Below are 22,980 nucleotides of genomic sequence, written 5' to 3' on the forward strand. Positions count from 1 at the left end.
ATAAATTTTTGGAATCAGCGTTCAATAAGCTGTCATTTGACGGTACAATTGACATTTAAAACCAAATTTCAATTTTTTCATATAAAAAAAGGTCTTAACTGGTGGAAAGACCATCAATAGTTCTCTGAACAATTGGTTTTTAATTGTAATTGTGTTTGTGCCAATAAAATATTTGCATTTTTTGTGTTTGTATAATAATACGATTAGTTTGAGTATTATAACGAAAACACGATTTCTAATAAGTTTGTTCTTTTATTCAGCTGTGCATTTGATTGTGGGATTCTGAAGCTCGTGACTTCATGTTACAATTCGTTTTGAAATATTTACATGGCATGTATGTTTCATTATGATACATTGTACGTTATTTTGATTGGCTAGCAGCAATCTCGAATCTTCTGAAATTAACATTCATTACACAATGAAATGTAACATCATGATGACACGAGGTTCCACATAGAAACATTACGATTTTTATATTCTAGTTGTATTTTAAAAGACAAACGTATTTACTAGCTATAGAGCATCATTTAGTGAACGTTTCTGCATTTAGTCAACTTAAAACTATAGTCTGATCGGTTTTCAGTTGGAATTTTCGAAAGTTCAAAAATATATAGAAAAAATGTAATGAAATATTTCGTGGAGGGCAGACTATTTTTTTTCAGATGTTGAAGACTTGTAACCCTAGATAACACACACAAAAAAATTGCATTTTCAAGAACCAGTTGCAAATTCTTTTGTCAAGTACTTGTAGTGAACATAGTTAGTCATTTGTTATTCGAACATACCTATTCTGTTGTTATCCTTGCTCAAAAGAAAGGTATTTCACTTGACCCATATTTTTTTCTGTAGTACTGTACTGTGAATTTTTAATGTTATTTAATCAACCGGTAGCGTAGATATACATATATAAAAAAAAATAGAATCTGAAGCGAGATGATGTATTAAATATTTATACTTTTAACATTTTCAAGACCATGATAACAATCGACTCAAACACACCGAACATAAAAAGGTGCACTCGACTTTCCTTTTTTCAATGCAATTTTTGACCCGTTTTGGAATCCTTTTCAAATAACTATCGCTGGGGCAGAGATGCAAATTAATACTTTCGAGAGATCAATCTATTATCAATCTGTTGAATATTTTTCGGCGGAAGTTTTGATTATGCACAAAAAAGATCCAGTTGGATTTGTACCTACCACAATCGACTGTTTTATGCAACTTTGCAAAGCCGTAGCGTAATGGAGGCAACTGTCTCACTTTTGAAACGACGATTAAACGTTAGAAGTGTTTTTTTTTTTCAATTATGTATTTTACATTATCAGTATATGAGTATCTTATTTAAAATTATCTACCAGCAAACTACATACAGTGTTAGTCTTAGTGGCCCAATTTGTCTTGAGCATTCTTAAGCCACTAACATTGTTCCTTCTAAAGATTGACTGAAACATGGTGGATGCTTTTGAGGTATCAAAAATTCATCTTGAATTTTTGCAGGACAACTGAACAGATGAAATTTTGTCAGAACTTTTTAGGCGAGGTTCTGTCATAGCAGATGGCTATTGAAATAGACTTAACGCCAAGTGGTTTGGCGTCAAGTTCATAGGGAGACGCAGCAACTGCCTCTACTACAGAGCAGCATTGGCGAATTATTTATTTTCCCCATTTTTGGATCACATTATTAGTGAAATGCAACGCCAATGTCCTGACGAGGTAAACAATCAAGTGGTAGAATATTAACTTATTCCAAAAAAGGTAGGCAAGTTAACACCGGAATTAATTGAACCCCTTATCCAAGCATTTCCGGACGTAACTAACATGGAAGAGTTAACATGTGAACTTAAAAGGCTGGTAAGAAAGACTGTAGCAAAGCCTCCAGACAGCAATTAAGCTAGCTAACAAAGACTTATACCCAAATGTTTTCACAATATTACAAGTACTTTTAACTCTGCCTGTCACATTAGTCTGTTGTGAGAGATCGTTTTCCAGTTTAAGGCGTTTGAAAACCTGGGAACGGGCTACAATGGGTGGTGACAGGCTTTATGTGCTTGCCATGCTCCACGTGCATAGGAATGATACAGATGAAAAGAACGTGTGTTGAAGCTTTTCGATAAAACAGGTCACAGGATATTTTGAACTAAAGACCACGAAACGTACACGTGCGTCGTTCATGCGATTCACTAGTCCTTTTGATTTTTCTTATTTAAAAAAAAAAGATACAATATTATAAATAAACTTCAATAAGATAGTGTGATACGACAGCACAAAGCTAATGTACAAACGGCATAAAACGATGGACATTCGCCTCGATTTTAGATAGGTTGTGGATTACTTAATTTTGGGGAAAAACGTTTTCTTCTTTTTTTTCATTTTTTTTTTATTGTTTTTCATTAGCCCGGCCGTATCTTGTGTTGCATTGGTGCTTTTCGGACTGTAAGTAAGTAAGTAAGTAAGTAAGTAAGTAAATGTTTATTATAGTGACATGTGTAATCACATTTCAATAAAGTACAAAGGCACCAGTACAAATATATTACATACACAATAAAATACACCCGACCCATTGGGTCTATAAGTCACTTTCAAATAATAAAACATAATTCTTTTATCACGGATTTCAAACAAATTAATGAAAAGTAAGATTAAGCTAAATTTCAAAATAATTAATTAATAATGAAAAATTCAAACTTATATAAAAAAATAATTAAAAATGAAGTTATTAGAAGATCGATTTAATAAATGTCAAGTTGGATGCATAATTAATTAATAATGAAAAATTCAAACTTATATAAAAAATGAAGTTATTAGAAAATCGATTTACTAAATGTCAAGTTGAATGCATAATAAATTCATATTTATAATAAAGAAACTGGAAATCTTTAGATTGGCCATGAAGTAACCTTTTTACATTTTCATATTACAGTCAAATACAACCAATACTGTCAACTGGAATTGCAATATACTGTTTATCAAACTGAGCATGTATTATATAACACTTCACGTCTATGCCGGAACGCTTGCACTGTATACTTAGCCAGCTTTCTAGGATAGTTTGTCATCAAAAAGATAATGTTTTCATCGTTTGTCATATCTATTAGTTCATTGACAGAAAATATATTATTAAAAGTAGATTCTCTCAAGTCATTATATAAGGAGCAGTGGAGAATAAAGTGACACTCGTCCTCCATGGAATTGCTGTTACAAAACTTACATAAGCGTTCATTTGGTTGCTCGCCGCTATATTTACCCGTCTCTAGTCTCAAAGGAAGAATTTCACATCTCAGCTGTGTTAGGAAAGATCGTTCAGTTTTGTTCAAATTGAATTTAACATAAGTTTCTATTCCAAAATTAGTCTTTAGTTTCACATAAGTTCTCAACTTTGGAGTTTTCACAATGTCATTTTTCCATAAACAGTTATAGTGTTCCTTCAAGATGGATTCGAACAAAGTCATACTTATAACATCCTTGCGCTCAAAGTAGTCCACAATACCAAGTTTCATGAGTATGTCTTTGAAGTCAGAACACCAATTATTTCTACATTTTTATAGTCGTGATTGAAGGCTTGTTTTGTAATGCGATTGTCATCAAATTGAACAAGTCTATTCCAGAGGCGCACAATATTATTCCAATGTCTGTAGTGGCACGGGATCCATCCGATATCCCCATAAATACCAAGAAGTGGGGCAAAACGATGAACTCCTAAAAAGTAACGTATAGATCGGTTCTGGATGTTCTCTATGGCTTGAAAGGAAATGGTGAATGTGTCAAAGCGACAACAACCCGACCATAGAGCAGACAATAGCATGGAAAACAATAAATATGGGAACCTGAGATCTAGACATAGAGACTTGTTATACACTTTATTTTTATTGAACACTTGACAAAATCACTCGTTAAGAATGCTTTTATAATCGAAACTGAAGGAATATTGTTTGTATCAACGTCGGAAATCATTACAATAGGACTCAACACCGGCTCTCCTAGACTTTAATATCAATAAAAACGAAAGACTGTGTAAAAAGTGGCGAGAAACACTTGTTACATATCTTTTATTGTGTGTGTATTGCATATGTTATTGTTTATAATGATATTGTCTGTATGATATGCCCTCCTGGGGCCCTAATTTGGTAAATAAAAATATTCTATTCTATACGATTTACATAGTACACTGACGTTGAAGTCAAGTCATAGGATTTCTAAAAAAAATTAACTGTTCACAGTCCTCTGAAAATTACGCCGCTTTATTGTTCAATGAAAATTTAATCCGATTGAAGAAGCCGTGAAATTTCAATGTTATTTTTTAATACAATTGAAAATATTGTCACTCATTCAGTATAATGTTTTAATCATGATACTTTATTTAAAAGCAATAACATACACATATTTTTATATTCGATCACGCTAAAGGATTGTTGAAACTGAGTAACTCTGGGCGTGATTTTCTTTTTTTGTTCGCCAAAAGAGACCATTTCTGATTGTTTTGGGTTTTTTTTGCATTGGGAAGATCTTCTGTTTCTCTCCTACCTCTTCATTTTAAATAGGTGGTTTAGACGACAGACAGCACTTTTTTGCCCATTCACCCAGCTGTCTTGTATCACGACTAACAACAATTGTATAAGTTCTTCGCCATGACCCGAGTAACTAAATAAAGTGTCATTTGCAAATGCAAATAGTTTGCATAGAGGAGTTAATAGTTCAGCAATATCATTAATATATATGATAACCAATAAAGGATCAAGAACTGATCCTTGTGATGCACCAGCTAAAAAAAATCAAATATTGACTGTTTTTCATAAATATGTTTGTTTTTAAACAGATGAGAATATACATACTAGTATTTGAAAACAACTCGTTCCATAACTTTACCGCGCAGCTAATTAGAGATATATTAGTTCTGAAGTTAGATGGCAAAGATAAGTCCCCCTTTTTATTGGAAATAGCTATTATAATTGCAATTTCCAAGCTGGTTGGATATACTAATTGACTACAGGACTTGTTGAGTATAATTTGAAGAGGTATTGCAACTTCATTCGGATAGATCTTGAGCATCATTTAGTTAATCACATCTGGTACCGAGACTTCAGTATTCGGATAAAAAATATAAGTCATATTTAGAAATTCTTGAAAAGTGAGTGACATGTAAGTAACAACTTTTATTGTTTGATTTACTTTCAAATTGTGGTAAGTTGATAATCTAATCTGGATATTGAATTAAAATCCTTGCTTAATAGCTAACAATTTGTGTCATCTTCATATGCAATTTTGTCTGTTTTTCGGTAATTATAATATTTTGAAGTAGGAGATTTTATTTGATTCATTGTTTGACTTGATTAATATTCGATGCATTTTTGTAGAATAATGTAATCTAATTTACTTTTGAATCTTTCTTTGGCCTGCATGGTTTTTCGGTTTTTATTTCGTGTGGTTACTTGCTTAGTAGATAATGCACTTCCTCGCAATGTTCGAAGAAGTTATAGTAGATATTTCACATAGTTCATTAACATAGTTATCATCGGGAAAAAAGTGCATACCATTCCGTTTTATTCATTATTTTCAAAAAAATATCTTTTAAATTATCCGGCAGCTTATCGTGTATACACACTTCTCTTTTGAAAGTGCGTGACATTGCTGATGGACACTTCAAAGAAATATTACTACTGCATTTTGGTCATTTTTATTATGGGATCTAAGAGTGTACTACTTTTATCAGTACTGTAAGTCTTGTTGTCTTGTCAATTTTAATTTCTTAGATTGAGTAAATCCAAAGTTTTAATAAATTGTTCTTATTATTGACATTAAACAGGTCAGAATTAAGATCACCAGTGACCACCATATTTCGTTTATTTGAAAGACAGATTTGAACTTTCTATTGCATAATTTAATCGTGCACTGAAGTCGATGACCTCATTGGGTGGACGATGTGAATGACAGAGAAGGAAATGTTTACCTTTAGCTCGTATTTTGTAGCGGAATCGGTTTTTATATATCTAAAATTATATGTTAGATTGCTTATTTCAATTTACAATTCATTTTCATTGTTATTATTTTGCTTACAGGTTCGTATCTAGGGTAAACTAAAAAGTGTAGTTGATTTCCATTGGTTAATCACTAAGGGTTCTCGGTGTTTTACATAAGATAAATGATAAAAAGCTTTTCTTTCCTTCTCGGTAGTAATCAATAGTTGTTTGGATTAAAATATATTCGAGTGCACCTTTATATACAAGTTTGTATCGAAGTACGCGGTTGGTTAAAGTTGTTATTTCTTCACCTGTAATTAGTATATAAAGTAGATATTTTATTAATTCGGCCGCTTGATCGTATAAAGCCAAGGTCTGTATAAGACATAATCGACATTTGGTTTGAATAAAACCGCCGTTGTTTATCTTTATTATTAAGGGCTTACGGGTGTATTATACCCCGATGTCTGAATAAGACACTGCAACTTGGTTTGAATAAAACCGATATGCTTTATTGCTTAGGGTGATTGTTCGTTGCTTTATTTGGTCCGCTTTTAGTCCATAGCGTGTTCTAGTAAGAATTGAGTAAAGAAGCTTTTATATTTTGGGGGTTTGAATTTAAGATTTAATGAGATTACGATAGAGTTTAACAGTTTAGGATATTTACGGTAAAATGCCATTTGTTTAGAAGCCGAAACTTAATATTCACTTTACATTTTTGATAGGAGCTTTTACATTATTTTACAATGTAATATTTTATGTGACTTTGATACTTTGTATTGTTATTGCAATATTATTTACATCTGTTGATATTTTGAGAGACCTTATTAAATTATATAAACTTACTTATCTCGATCTCTTCAGCCAAGGAGACTCAGGGCCCAGTGGTTCGAACCTTTACATAAGGTTAACAGACGGTTTTATACAATTTATAGTCGGAAATATCAAGTAGACTTGTGTTTCGGGAATTAATCATTTCCGAGCCATAAGATCAATTACGCTTGATTTAATATAACTGTCCGATTACAGGTGTTTCAATTTGTAGTTAACTTAGGTATATTGAGGTCAATGTCAAGTATTGATTTGTCTGTGTACTTATAGGTAAAGGTGTGTTCGAAGAGTAGACACACGTATTTACAGTATTGTTGATTTGGACACACGATAAAAAGGAACTCGTCATTAATTTACAATGTAGAAATACCTGTAGCTTTAGAGGCTGAGTTAACATTATAGCTGACTTTAACAAATAAAACACAGAGTTAATAAAAGAAAGATATTTTATACATAGAAAAATACAGAGGTTAAACCGTCTCCTGTTACATTTTGGCGCCCAACGTGGGGCCCTGTTGTAAAACATCCAAGGCTGAGAGATAAGGATATTGTTTTTTTTTTATTATTGAAACTGAAAGCTCGAACATAGAGTTTATTTAAGAATATTTATAATTTCAAAATGGCAGAAGGGGGCAAAAATATTAGTTCTGAAGATTACATACCCGTTGAAATGGCAAATAATAGAGTCATGAGTTTTATTAGCGATATTGAAAGGGATTTAGAGGATATGAGACTCAAGACATTTAAAGATTATGAGGATCATAGGGGTCTGTCTAATCCTGGTCATGGTGCAAGTCGATTTTTGATAGGTTCTAGTGAGAAGGTTGATTCTGTTGATAGGTCTGATTGTAATAAGTTAGGTTCATTTGAATTATATTCACGGGAGGGGGATAAGCATAAAAGTAGTACTCCGAATGAAAACTTGCGATCCGGCTTTAGCGTTAAAAGGGATAGCAGTCGCGATTCGAATGTTAAATTTAACTTAGAGCATGGTTACTCAACGGATTGTTCTGACTCGAATAATCCCCGTCCGCGAATGAGACCAGGGAGAGAATCCGAAGAAACTCTTCCAAATAATCGTGAAGGGTTGCATGCTTACAACCTGCCCAGTCGCGAGGAGGCGTCCCGAGATACGGTTGGAATGTACAACCGATTATATAATCCTCCAACAACTGCTACCCCTCGTCCGATATCGCGTTTGAGTATAGGTACAAGACCAATTTCTAGGCGTGAAAAGGAACCAGAAAAATTTGACGGGAAGTCAACCGACTACAAAGATTATATGGTACACTTTGAGCAAACGGCGACATGGAATGGTTGGTCCGATGACGAAAAGGCTCAGCAATTAACAATGAGTTTGCGAGGCTCAGCGCAAAAGATTTTGGGTGATTTAAAAGCGGAACAGCTTAAAAATTATGAAGAATTAAAGAAAATTCTATGTCAGCGTTTTAACCCAAAAGAACGCGTCGCTGCATACAGATGTGAATTTAGAACGCGAATACGTAGACAAAATGAAAGTCTTCAAGATTACGGTTACGCATTACGTAGGCTTGTCTGTCTTGCATATCCAGACAGTGATTTTAACTATGTTCTTGAAGAACTAGCTATAAATCAATTTACAAATGGACTTGGAAATTTCGAAATGCAAAAGCAAGTACAATTTTCGCACCCGAAGACGATCGAGTCAGCAATAGCGTATGCTGTTGAATATGAAGCATTTGTCGGGACACAGGCTGATATAAGAAAACCGAAAGATAAGGAAGCCGAATTTAATATTAAATATCCGGTACAGGCCGTTAAAAAACAAGACATAGACAAACCGAAGCCCGAAGAATGCAAAACTCAAACTAATGCATCAGAAGAAGCGTTGATGAAGGTCCTTGACTATTTTAAGGAAATTAGCCAAAAACTTACACAAATGAGCAATCCGCGAAATCAAGAGCGTCACAATTTTCGAACTCCAATTCGTTGTTATAACTGTGGAGAACTGGGTCATATTGCAGTGCGTTGTAGGCAACCCCCAAAGGTTAAGAAAGATGTAAATGAAAACAACGGGGATTTAAACAAGTAAGGGTTGATCCTGTTCCCAAAGGTTCGGCCCCACAGTTGAAAGGGAATATGAAAATCAGAATAAACCATATTACTCCAAATTGTTTATATTTGCCCGCTAAAGTAAATAGCATTGATGTTAAACTTTTATTAGATACCGGTTCTGCTGTCAGCATTTTAAATAAATCTATATTTGAAAAATTAGGCATTGCTGAGACGCAATTAGGTGCGTTCGGAGTTGAGCTTATCGCTGCCGACGGTAAGCCGATACCAGTACTAGGGAAATTTAAGTTACAACTTTTGTTAGATTGCTGTGCTATAACACATGATTTTGTAATTGCTGACATTGGTGAAATGGCAGGAATAATAGGCATGGATTTACTCGAGACGTATAGTGCCTCTATAGATATAGCCAACGCAGAGATTAAAATTTCTGATCACTCTATTAAGCTCGAAAAGGAAAATAGTAGACTTTGTGCTTTTGTAAGGACAGTTAGTAAGGAAAAAATACCCCCTTTTTCTGAACGAATTTTTGAAGGGAAGATAAGCGGGTTTCAAGGTGTTGAAAGTGAAATTTTGTTTGAGCCAATTAGGTTTCCTGACAATAAAGGAATTTTGTTAGCTAGAGCCCTTATTAACCCCCAACAAGGCAAAGTTCAAGTGTCTGCACTAAATAGTTCTTCTGCGGTAGTTACTTTGTCAAAGAACTCTATAGTAGGGTGTATACAGCCAATTAAAGCTGCTACGAAAGTGAATGTTGGGATAAATGATAAACATGAACAAGCTTTACCCGAACATTTAATCCCGATAATTGATAAAATATCTCCTAAAGTAACGGAAAGTCAAAAACAGTCAATTAAGGAGCTTTTGATCGAATTTCAAGATATATTTGTGGGACCCGACGGAAAGCTAGGCCGTACAAATTTAGCAAAACATGTCATTAACACTGGTGATGCGAAACCCATTAAATTGCCCCCTCGTAGAGCTCATATTACGCAACGAAAGGTAATAGAAACTGAAATTCAGAAAATGTTAGACCAAGATATCATAGAGCCTAGTGAAAGCCCTTGGGCTACCCCTATTTTGCTTGTAAAAAAGAAGGATAATTCCGTTCGCTTCTGTCTAGATTTTAGGAGAATTAATTCCGTTACAAAAAAGGACGCCTATCCACTCCCTAGAATTGACACTTGTTTGGACTCCCTAGGGGGTTCCGAATGGTATAACACGCTAGATATGGCTAGTGGTTATTGGCAAGTGGAGATGGATGAACAAAGTAAAGAAAAGACCGCATTTACATCTCATATGGGGTTATTTCAGTTCAATGTGCTTCCCTTTGGTTTGACAAATGCTGGTGCTTGTTTTGAAAGACTGATGGAGTTCGTACTTAAGGGATATCAGTGGAAGAGATGTTTATGCTATATCGATGATGTTATAGTATTTGGCAATACTTTCGAAAATACATTGACAAATTTGAGATTAGTCTTTCAAAGATTTCGTGAAGCAAATTTAAAGTTAAAACCTAGCAAGTGTTCTCTTTTTCAAGATCACGTTTTATTTTTGGGTCATATGATATCTTCAGAAGGAATAACATGTGATCCTTCCAAAATAGAAACGGTTCAAAAATGGCCCGTACCGACAAATGTCCATGAAATTCGAAGTTTTCTGGGTTTGGCTGGTTATTATCGGCGATTCATACCTCAGTTTTCAGAAATTGCATCTCCTTTAACCGAACTAACAAAAAAGGGTAGAAAGTTTGCATGGAGCCTTGAATGTCAAGAAGCTTTTGAAAAATTAAAAGACAAATTAACTTCAGCCCCAATTTTGAGTTACCCAAATGAAGAGGGGATGTTTATTATAGATACTGACGCTAGCAATAATGCTATTGGAGCCGTTCTGTCCCAAAAGCAGGGGAATGACGAAAAAGTTATTGCATACGCTAGTAAGATGTTGAGCAACACACAGAAACGCTATTGCACTACGTATCGAGAATTACTGGCTGTGGTTCATTTTGTAAAGAACTTTAGACATTTCTTATGGGGTCAAAAATTCTTGATAAGAACTGATCATGCATCGCTTGTATGGCTCAAAAATTTTAAAGAACCAGAAGGCATTGTTGCCCGATGGATATCAGTTTTGGATACGTATAATTTTGTTATTCAACATAGAAGAGGTTGTCTTCATGGTAACGCTGACGCCCTATCCAGAATTCCCTATAGTAGGTGTAAACGTTCTAAATGTCCTGGTTGTGAGGGTCTAAATGAGGGAAATTTAGAGCTAGAGGGATGTTGTTTTCATGATTTTGAAAAACAAGCTGTTTTACCAATACAGTATGGGGAAAATACAAGTACTATTGACACTTTAAGTACAGATTCGGATATTGATTCTGACCCAGAAAATGAAATTCAGTCAAATTGGTTAGTGAGTTGGGCTGATGAACAAATTAGGGAATGGCAAAATAATGACTCTAATATTTCTAAAATTTTACAACTCAAATCTGAATTTGAACACAAGCCTCCCCGTTTACATGTATCAGATTGTAATTTCGAAGTAAGGTCTTTATGGTCTAATTGGGAGCTTCTGGAAATTCAAAATGAAATCTTGTATTATAGATATGAACTTGAACAGGGCAGGTCTTTGGTTTTAGTTGCGCCTTACAATATTCGGTCAGATATCATGCATCAGTTGCATACCCAGAGAATTGCTGGTCACTTAGGTAGAGACAAAACTCTTAAGGCAGTGAAATTTAGGTTTTTCTGGCCAGGCATGTCTACCGATGTAATGAACTGGTGTAGGGAATGCTGGGATTGTGCAAAAGGTAAACCCGGACCAGGAGCTGGAAAAGCCCCTCTCCAACAGTCAAAAGTTGGGGCTCCTTTTGATCGTATTGGAATAGATATTGTAGGACATTGTCCAATTACTGCCAATAATAATGAATACATTATAGTGATACAAGATTATTTTACAAAATGGGTCGAAGCTTTCGCCGTTCCCAATCACACGGCTCAAACGGTTGCCGATAAATTAGTTACTGAGTTATTCTGTAGGTTTGGTATTCCCAAACAAATTCATTCAGATCAGGGTAGAGAATTCTGTTCAGAGTTAATGGCCGAAGTATGTAAATTACTCGAAATCGATAAAACCAGAACCACTCCTTATAGGCCTCAAAGTGATGGTTTAGTAGAACGACAAAACCGATCATTAAAAAAAATGCTCTCCAATTTTGTGAACGAAAATAGAAACGATTGGGATGATCATTTGCCGTTTTTACTCATGGCTTATAGAAACTCAAATCATGATAGTACTGGTTTATCACCCCATAAAATGATGATGGGAAGGGAAATGACATACCCCATTGATATTTTAGCTGGTAGCCCTCCTAATACTCCAAAGAGTAGTTGTCCTATTGAGTATGTACAGTGGTTGAAACATGTACTTGATAAATCACATTGTTTTGCAAGGATGAGTCTTGATAAGGCAGCTCAGCGCCAAAAACAGAATTATGATAGGGGAGTTAAAGCACGATCTTTTGAGACAAATGATTTTGTCTGGAGGTGGAGTCCTTCTGTGGCCGGCGTTAAATTTGGTAGAGGTTGGATAGGTCCTTTTGTAGTTTTAGAAAAACTATCAGATGTTCTCTATCGTATTCAAAAGTTACCTCAGACAAAACCCATAGTTGTACATGTTGATCATTTGAAATTGTATTATGGAGAAACCCCTCTAGCATGGCAGATTGACGATGTTTCTGATGATGAAATATCTCATGTTTCACATAATGAAGATGTTGAAATGTTTGAAACTGATGTACATAATGATAGTAATGATATAGATGTAAATATAGAATCTGATATAAATGATAATGAAAATGATAGGGGAGAAATTTTGAAAACTCCGCCACGTAGAACACGCTGTGGACGTCCTGTTAATAGGCCATTAAAGTATTCACCCGATTAAATGTATATATGTTTTATTTTAAAGGTCTCTCATTTTATCATTTTTATTATATTAGTATTGATAGTTATGTAAAAAGAAGAAGAAGATAAAAAAAAAAAAACACACACACACAGAAATTCTCTTTCATATTTCAGAGGCATACTATGTTGCGTTTACATTATCGCAGCATACTGATTAAACAACACATCATATATATATATATATTTTTGTTTTATTTTATTTTTTTTGTTTGCGTTATTATTATTTTGTTTGTTTTATTTTTTGTTTATACTTATATCAAAACTCGTAAAATTTCATACACTGATATATATATACGGCATGGATCTTAGGAGCCAGTTTATAGAAATGACAGAATTTTCCATGAAACTGTATTTATGATATTTCGAATAAGTGTATCATGTGTCATGTCTATAAACGCGTGCATAATATTGGTTGATACTCGCTCTGACACTGGGTCAAAGAACTCTGCTCGTCAAAGCTTTATGTTTCGATAAGGCCGAAGTGACTAAAAATCGTATTATTGCACTACACACTTTAGGTATATATTGCAAGTAGGATTGCCTTAACTAAGGTTTAAAACTATATAGATTTGATGGATTTAGGTTTAGAGAACCTCCCAAGTTGTTATAGACCTTAGGAGTTTATTAGAGGAAAGTTTTGCTTGTACACGTCTAGAATCCTGGTGTTTGGTTATAGTATTGTGGGTACAGGATTTAAATCACGCGCATGATGTAGTAGAGTCGCGTCACGTCTGTTTTAATTATCAGCTTTATTATTTAAATGAACTATATTTTCAAAATCTATATTCAGCATTATTTTACCGCGTATCTATATAATAATATGTAGATAAGTATATACATCCATACAAATAAAAAAAATAAAAAAATAACAGCACACAGATAGTTTCATTTTTTTTGTTTGGTTTATTTCATAATTGTGTTCTTTTCTTTTCGGAATCGGTTTTTATATATCTAAAATTATATGTTAGATTGCTTATTTCAATTTACAATTCATTTTCATTGTTATTATTTTGCTTACAGGTTCGTATCTAGGGTAAACTAAAAAGTGTAGTTGATTTCCATTGGTTAATCACTAAGGGTTCTCGGTGTTTTACATAAGATAAATGATAAAAAGCTTTTCTTTCCTTCTCGGTAGTAATCAATAGTTGTTTGGATTAAAATATATTCGAGTGCACCTTTATATACAAGTTTGTATCGAAGTACGCGGTTGGTTAAAGTTGTTATTTCTTCACCTGTAATTAGTATATAAAGTAGATATTTTATTAATTCGGCCGCTTGATCGTATAAAGCCAAGGTCTGTATAAGACATAATCGACATTTGGTTTGAATAAAACCGCCGTTGTTTATCTTTATTATTAAGGGCTTACGGGTGTATTATACCCCGATGTCTGAATAAGACACTGCAACTTGGTTTGAATAAAACCGATATGCTTTATTGCTTAGGGTGATTGTTCGTTGCTTTATTTGGTCCGCTTTTAGTCCATAGCGTGTTCTAGTAAGAATTGAGTAAAGAAGCTTTTATATTTTGGGGGTTTGAATTTAAGATTTAATGAGATTACGATAGAGTTTAACAGTTTAGGATATTTACGGTAAAATGCCATTTGTTTAGAAGCCGAAACTTAATATTCACTTTACATTTTTGATAGGAGCTTTTACATTATTTTACAATGTAATATTTTATGTGACTTTGATACTTTGTATTGTTATTGCAATATTATTTACATCTGTTGATATTTTGAGAGACCTTATTAAATTATATAAACTTACTTATCTCGATCTCTTCAGCCAAGGAGACTCAGGGCCCAGTGGTTCGAACCTTTACATAAGGTTAACAGACGGTTTTATACAATTTATAGTCGGAAATATCAAGTAGACTTGTGTTTCGGGAATTAATCATTTCCGAGCCATAAGATCAATTACGCTTGATTTAATATAACTGTCCGATTACAGGTGTTTCAATTTGTAGTTAACTTAGGTATATTGAGGTCAATGTCAAGTATTGATTTGTCTGTGTACTTATAGGTAAAGGTGTGTTCGAAGAGTAGACACACGTATTTACAGTATTGTTGATTTGGACACACGATAAAAAGGAACTCGTCATTAATTTACAATGTAGAAATACCTGTAGCTTTAGAGGCTGAGTTAACATTATAGCTGACTTTAACAAATAAAACACAGAGTTAATAAAAGAAAGATATTTTATACATAGAAAAATACAGAGGTTAAACCGTCTCCTGTTACAACCTTAAGTGTTTTATCAGAAGGATTTTCGAATTCACTCTTACGGATCTAAATGTGTTTTTGTTACAGATAAGACACCCAATTCGTCAGTGAAATTATTTAAGAATTCTAATTTGTTTCTAATACTACGGATATTTAAATTACATATTGATATGGATTTATCGATTTCAAGACATCTGACACTAGAGGGTGTACTCGATATGTTATTTTCATATGGATCAGGTTCTTTTTCCAATATTACCGACACTCAGAAAATACAAACAGCAGAAATGATAATGTTAGTTATTTGGATATTTTGACAGTAGACATGCTTGTGAAAGAAAACAGAAGTAGCAATGTAAGTTATTTATTATTTCTAAATATGTATAATAATGACAATGAAGATATATTATGTGTCCTGCTTTTCCTCTTGCTACATGTACAATGAGATAAGCCAATGGCTGCCCTGTAATCATCAATGCTGACTCCCATATTTTGTAAGCTGTACTGTAATTAAGAATAACCTAGTGCATTGTTTTTTGGGGTAACTGGCACACATCATCAGAAGAACAAATATATGAAATAATAATTAAACAAGAAAAATAAGAAATAAAAGTGTTGGAAAAACAAATGGGTATCATAATACCTGGAGTCATACTTGATGATAAAATGGGATTTTACTTAGTTTTTACTACTTTTGTAAATCATTGTGAACCGTAATCTAGCCATTATGTATTACTATTAGAGACAAGTTATGTGACTTTTTAAGGTCAAAGATATAGTTGGTTGAAAAATAATCCTCCACATACATGTATCTAGTATTAAAATTGACCCGTTCTTACTTGCACCTTGAATATACAGTTTTACATGGTATGCAAACATGTCACATATATATAATCAAACATGAATATTGTGTACAATTTGTGATGCTTATATACTTATAGATTATTACATGGCATTTTCCATATGGCCCTGGTATCAGCCCTAGACTCCCATATCAAGCCAGAGGGCTTTAGCCCGAGGGCTTGATATGGGTCGTGGGCTGATACCATGGACCATATGAAAAATAACATGTAATAATCTATTTATCACATATTTTTAAGCAAGAGAAAACAAATAGCTTACACCAAATTATGTTTGATATTTCTTCAAAAATCAAAAAGATATTTAACAGAAAAAAAAAGAAAAAATGTATCACTGTGAGTAAAAAAAAAAGTTCGTATTACAGTAGGTAAACAACGTTTTGTGAAAAGTTTCAGAAATAATTAACAATAAAAATATTAATTCAAAGAATTGCAAATATATGTTGAAAATGCTTAAGAAGAATCCTATATCGCTACTCATTCCAGTGTGGCTTCATATATTTTCTAAATTCTTTATGACGTAAAAGTTTTAAGAACACTTATTTTCCCCTTGCCTTACCCCATTATTACATGGAAAATAATCAGACTTGCTGTTATTAAAAATAATATTTGATTTAATATCTTTGTACATACTTTGAATCACATTTAACATTTTCCCATTTACATTGTTTAACAGTAGTTTATGCCAAAGTCCATCCCTCCAAATTTTGTCAAAAGCCTTTTCAAAATCTATAAATGCACAATAAAGTTTTTTCTTTCTTTTCTTCAAAAGTTCAAACAAAGAATGTAATATAAATAAATTATCCATAGTGCTATAGCCTTGCCTAAAGCCACATTGTGTTTCATGTAAAATTAGGAAATCGTCAGAATATTTGTTCAAACGCGCGGTTAGAATAGCCGTAAACAGTTTACCCAAACAACTGACAATGGTAATTGGCCGAAAATTTTTAGGATTATTTCGGTCTCCTTTATTCTTGAATATTGGTATGATATTACCAACTAACCAACTCTCTGGTACAAATCCGGTATCAAATATCAAATTAAATAATGTTTCATAAATATCGATAAGCTGGTTTGAAGTTGCTTTTATGTATTCATTTATAACAGCATCTTCACCACAAGATTTATCGTTTTTCAAATATTTAATACATTTCAAAATTTCTCCTTTTTCTATATACAAATTCAAGTCATAATTAAGTTGATTAACCTGCTCTTCGTCGAGAGGTGATAAATCAGCTCCATTTTCATCCGTTGGAGAAGCATTTAGATCCTTAAAGAAATCAAATAATTTCTCTATTGTGATATCCGGTTGTTTTTTACGCTTTTCCTGGTTAAGTACTTTCCAATAGTCTCTAGAATTTTTGTTCTCAATTCTTTCAATTTTTTTGAAAGATTTTGTCGGTATAATCTATGATTTTTGTCGATAGTTTTCTTGTATATGTTTTCCGATCCAGCCAAATTGGATCTATTTACTGTAGTTCGATTTTTTTAAAATTTTCGTCTAAATTTACGATAATTTTGTCTCGCAAATTTACATTCTCGGTTAAACCAGGGTTTACTCATAGACGATTTCTGACGTGTTTTCCCGTTTTTACTATGAGAAATGCCAAATGTAGCTTTTGCACTTTCTATAAAAATTTCACATAGTTTCTCAACATGTATATTTACATTTACATCAACCCTTGGTTTTTTCAGGTTATACAAAAGATCTTTTATTTTACCTTGGTTTATATTTTGCTGAAATTCTATCAATTTATCACTGTCCCACTTTCTTATCCTTTCTACACTTTCTTCTATATAATCAGGTACCTCACATCCTTCTACATTTGTTGCATACACACTAATAGACAATGGACAATGTACATCAGAAAATAATTTTGAAAAATCTACTACTTCCAAAGTACAAAATCTATTTATAAAATTCACATTACTAATGCAATAATCTACAACACTTGCATTCCTGCAAGTCAACTTTCCTTCCTTGTCACCATTTATCCTCCCATTTTGTATAAAACAGTTATTCCCCTTGCAAAAGTCCAATAATAAAGAACCATACCTATTTTTTCCAATATCTCTATTTTTTCTTTCCCTCGGAATATCTAAAAAGTCCAAAATGGACACACTATTTTCTATTAAATCAGAGAAATTATTTGAAGGATCATGTGAGTCTAAAGTACGAAAATCTTTCTCTGATGCTGTTCGACCATTAAAATCTCCAACCAAACTGACAAATTTATATCGTGATGACAAGTCCAGAAACTCATTTTCAATCTGACTAAAAGCATCCCAAGATGCATAAGACGTGTACTCTGGTGGAATATACACAAGTCCAAAAACTGTATCGGTATCAGTGTTCATAATTTTAGAACTTATCTTGAACCAAAAAACAAACTTGCTACATGTATCAATTACCTCAGTGAAGTGTTCATATTTCTGTTTGTAACCAAGTAGTATTCCACCAGATTTCACTTTTGCAATTTTTTTTCTATTTTAAAATTTAAATATATAACCTGGTAGTTTTATTTCATCTCTATCATCCAGATTGGTTTCAACTAAGCATATAATGTCATGACTTCTTAACAAAGTTTCAAATTCAGGATATTGTAGTTTTTTAATAATTCCACAACAATTAAGTGATAAAATATTGAGCATATCAGGAGATGTACTTTTTAAACCACTATTTGACATATCTAAATTTTCTGTATCAAAAGAAGCATTTGTATCATAGAAACTGTCTGTAGTCATAATTACATTTTTATCAATAACATTTTGATTGTCAATATTTTCGGTTTGATCAACCTCATCAATTTTACTTTTTAATTTTGTTTTGTTAACATTCAAAACAGGTTTATTAATGTCATTTAATAACTCGGGGGCTTGATATGGATTTCGAGGGCTGATATCGATATCGGCCCCGAGGGCTGATAACCAACCTTGACTTCCGGCTATTATTGGCCATGCAAAAACGTACATATCAGTACAAAATATGTGATAAAATTTTGTAAAGAATTCAATCATTATCTATAATTGGCAAGTTGCCGATAATGTTTAATTAAAAACAAAAAGATACTTTTATAACAGTATATACACGGAAAATATGTTTATATACATATCTACAAATTATGTTATCTTGTGTTATGATATTGTTTTTGTGTTTGAGTTATGCATTGAAATATGAAATGATCCTTTGAATTGTTGAATTTTATATATTAAATATGGAAAAAGTAATTTAGGGAGGCGTTTTTGGAAATGGTTTATAGACCCAGGTTGTTATCTGGTTATCAGAATAACTAGAAGAAAATCAGTTATCAAGTTTAACATGTTTAACTGATTATACCAGTTATCATAACTTTATGTATAACAGAACAAAACAGAGAAAAAAAACAGAGAAAAAAAAACTTAACGTGTCAGAAAATAATTTATCAAACATAAATAAAAAATGAAATGAAATGCATAATGTCTAGGTTATATATCGGTAAACATTATTTTGTTATCAAGTTATTAATAAATGATATTTTTTACACAGTCACCAATTAGTCATGATTTCTTGAGTGCTGATTTGCACTGTCTGATTGATTGTCAGGTTGATTGTCAGAAGCAGCAGTCCTTTTAAGTAGCTGTTTGAGTTTGCCGAGGTCTTGTCAATTCTATATAATTATCTTTCTGCTGTTTTGGGATTTTTTTTACGAATATTTGAACTAATACTTATTTAACATTCACATATGCTGCTAAAAGTTGACTATGCAACAATCAGATTATAACTCAATGCAGAAAAATTTATATAACATTAAGATAAGGGTATTCGCCAATAAGACAAACAAAACCAACAACACATCTAGCGATTTGTATAAAATAAATCAATAAATAAACTACATGTATGCATTGATGACATCTAATGAACACTGCAACATACCAAATGAGGGTCACTAGTGAGGGTAACAGAATAAAGAAAGATGGGGGAAAAAAATATAAAAATTGAAAAAATTATCAACAAAATGAAATATACAACAATGAGGTACTAAAATTTTACGAATAGAGCAAACAGGGCAATAATGATAAAACAAATAGAGGAAACAGGGCAATAATGATAAAAAAAATAGAGGAAACAGGGCAATAATGATAAAACAAATAGAGGAAACAGGGCAATAATGATAAAACAAATAGAGGAAACAGGGCAATAATGATAAAACAAATAGAACACCGTAAAGACCCTCGCAAACGGGTCGTTCATAATTTGCAATTTATTTCAATTTTAACAAATGTTTAAAGTAAAGTTTCATTTCTCAACAAATCAATGTTACATACAATGAAACCTTTATGCATCTTTCATGGATATGAATGTAATATCTTCTGGAGACAACACAGTCAATATGTTTTAAACTCCCTGCTTTCGTTTTTTTTTTTTTTTGGGGGGGGGGGGTTAAAAATAATCTGTTTCGATTTGAAATAAACATTCTTATCGCTTCCCGTTTACAACAAAATAGAGGGTAGGAATACTTTTTCAAAAGCCCTAAAATCTTCACTGAACACATCATTAGATTAACATGTTTACAATAAGGTATTATCAACATCTTAGTGTACTTAGCAATACTTTCGTTAACAACAATATATCGATCACTGAATATATGAGAAAATATGAAAAATAGTAAGGTTTATGTATCATAAATACATTGTATAAACTTCGAATTCCGGGCCATTTTCATAAGGGATTTGGGGTGCACTGGTATCCATACTGAGATTGGGCCTGCTCTAGTAACTCTCTTATTGTTTAACAAAAGGGAGGTCCATGCCCCCTGTAGTCCGCTACTGGATAGGTCTTCAAACCTTTCGATTTGTCCCTGCAAGTGAAACAAATAAGAGGGAAATTTGCACTCCATCTTCAGAATAAAACTAAATAATTGAAAATTCAAATGACCCCCCCCCCCTTTTACCCCTAACGCAAACACAGAAAATAGGGTTTTGCATGCCCGAAGTTCCTCATATCTTCCTCCATACTGTTTGATCCTAACGGTTACAATAGAGCGTTCAGTCATTTGTGTAAACATAAACAAATAAAAGAATATAGTAGCATGAATTCCATGAGTGTAAAAATTGAGCACTTTTCGGTATACACAACAACGGGATTGGGAAATATAAATTTATTTGTACAATGAAGTACATGTACATTACTACCCTATCATCATATGCTATCTCTCGTTTTGTTTTATTATATGTGATTTTAAGAAAATTACGATGATTGTTAATATTTTTTATAAAACAATAAAAAAACGAATTATTAGTATTTTATTATTCATATAATTAATAATCAATTATCTTAATATATACGGGCCCTTTTATCTCGATATCCATAATTTCATATTTCATCCAACCTGGAAATTATTTTTCTAACTTCATATTTTATCTCGTTCGTACCAAGCTTGTTTAACCTAGTCATGAGAATACATAAAAAAAAGTTGACTGGACGTAGAAACTATAAAGCACAGGCGGGCTTTTGGGCAGGGACCCCCTTTTGTGGGAAACATTTGGTTGATCATTGAAGGAATCGCTGAATTATGACTGGACCGGTCCCCTCTCGGGCAGTCAGTCCCCCCTTTTTATAAAAAGTCCTGGATCCGCCACTGTTAATATCTTAATATGCGTTATCATTGCCTTTCATTGTAGCTCGATAAGCACAGTTAACTGAAGACTGGTCTACAAGTTTGGAAAAAAGATACAAATACTGTTTAATTTCCATACAATGAGACCAATGTATCATTTCCACCAAAGTCGCAACTGACCTTTTCTGAGTTTGTGTACACATATGATACACATGATATACATGTGAAGTATGCCTGCATGATAAATGTTCAAAAACATACACATTTTCATCACAAAAATAACAATTCTTATAAACTAAATAAAACACACATAAAAAAGCAAATATGATTCTTCACACTGTAATAAACATTATACAATGTAATAAACATTAAACAAAGAAATAAACACAGTAATAAACATTTATTTATACAAAGTAATAAACATTATACAAAATGTAATACACATTATACATACAAAGTAATAAACATTATACAAAATGTAATACACATTATACAAAGTATTAAACATTATACAAAGTATTAAACATTATACAAAGTAATAAACATTATACAAAGTAATAAACATTATACAAAGTATAAAATAATATACAAAACATTTTTTGTCATCAAGTAAAAACTCGGTGCTTTGCTTTTGCGCCAATTGGCATTTCATTTGCGCCAAAAAAAAATCTTTCATTTGCGCCACAAACAATATTTTATATGCGCCAAAATAAAACCTTTTAATTGCGCCAATATTACAGGTAAATAGTATAAAACATATATATTTAAAAAAAAAAAAAAAAGACTTGATAATTCAAGTTTGTACCATTGATGTATTCATGTCTTGAAAATTCCTGCTCTCAACCATATTGATAAAAGATAGTCCATTTTTTCATGAACTGCAGTCCATTTCAGTTGTTATAATTGCTTTGCAAGGTTTATTTCTATTCGGGGTACACATACACGACTTGGTCTCCATTTTTCAGAACGTATGATCTGATAATAAACCAAAAGTGTGGTCATCAAATATTACACACTTTTAAATTATTCTCCTGTTTTATGTCGAAATTGAAAATGTCCATCTTGACACCTCGAACATTTGAACACTATATATAATTATAAACTTTAGTGACTCTCAGCTTCTGAAATGAGTGTGGCATTGAACTCATCCCAATTATAAACCTTAGTGACTCTCGGCTTCAGAAATGAGTGTGGCATTGAACTCACCCCATTATCTAGAGAAATACTGTAGAGAAAAACCTTTTAGAGCAATGCATATTTAACGCTTCCGTTATTGCTGACCTGAATTACCTGTAAAATGGTGCAAATGAAGTTTCTATTTTTTGACGCAAATGAAATATTACCTTGTGGCGCAAATGAAAGATTGTAATTTTCAAAAATTGGCGCAAATGCAATGCGCCCGTAAAAAACAATTTTAACAGAATCAATATACGAAACACTTTTTAAATCTTCCTCCCCTAGAAAATCAGATTTCCGTACCAGATCATCTAAAATT

This window comes from Mytilus trossulus, chromosome 4 (genome assembly GCF_036588685.1).
Source record: "Mytilus trossulus isolate FHL-02 chromosome 4, PNRI_Mtr1.1.1.hap1, whole genome shotgun sequence".
Classification (NCBI taxonomy): Eukaryota; Metazoa; Mollusca; class Bivalvia; order Mytilida; family Mytilidae; genus Mytilus; species Mytilus trossulus.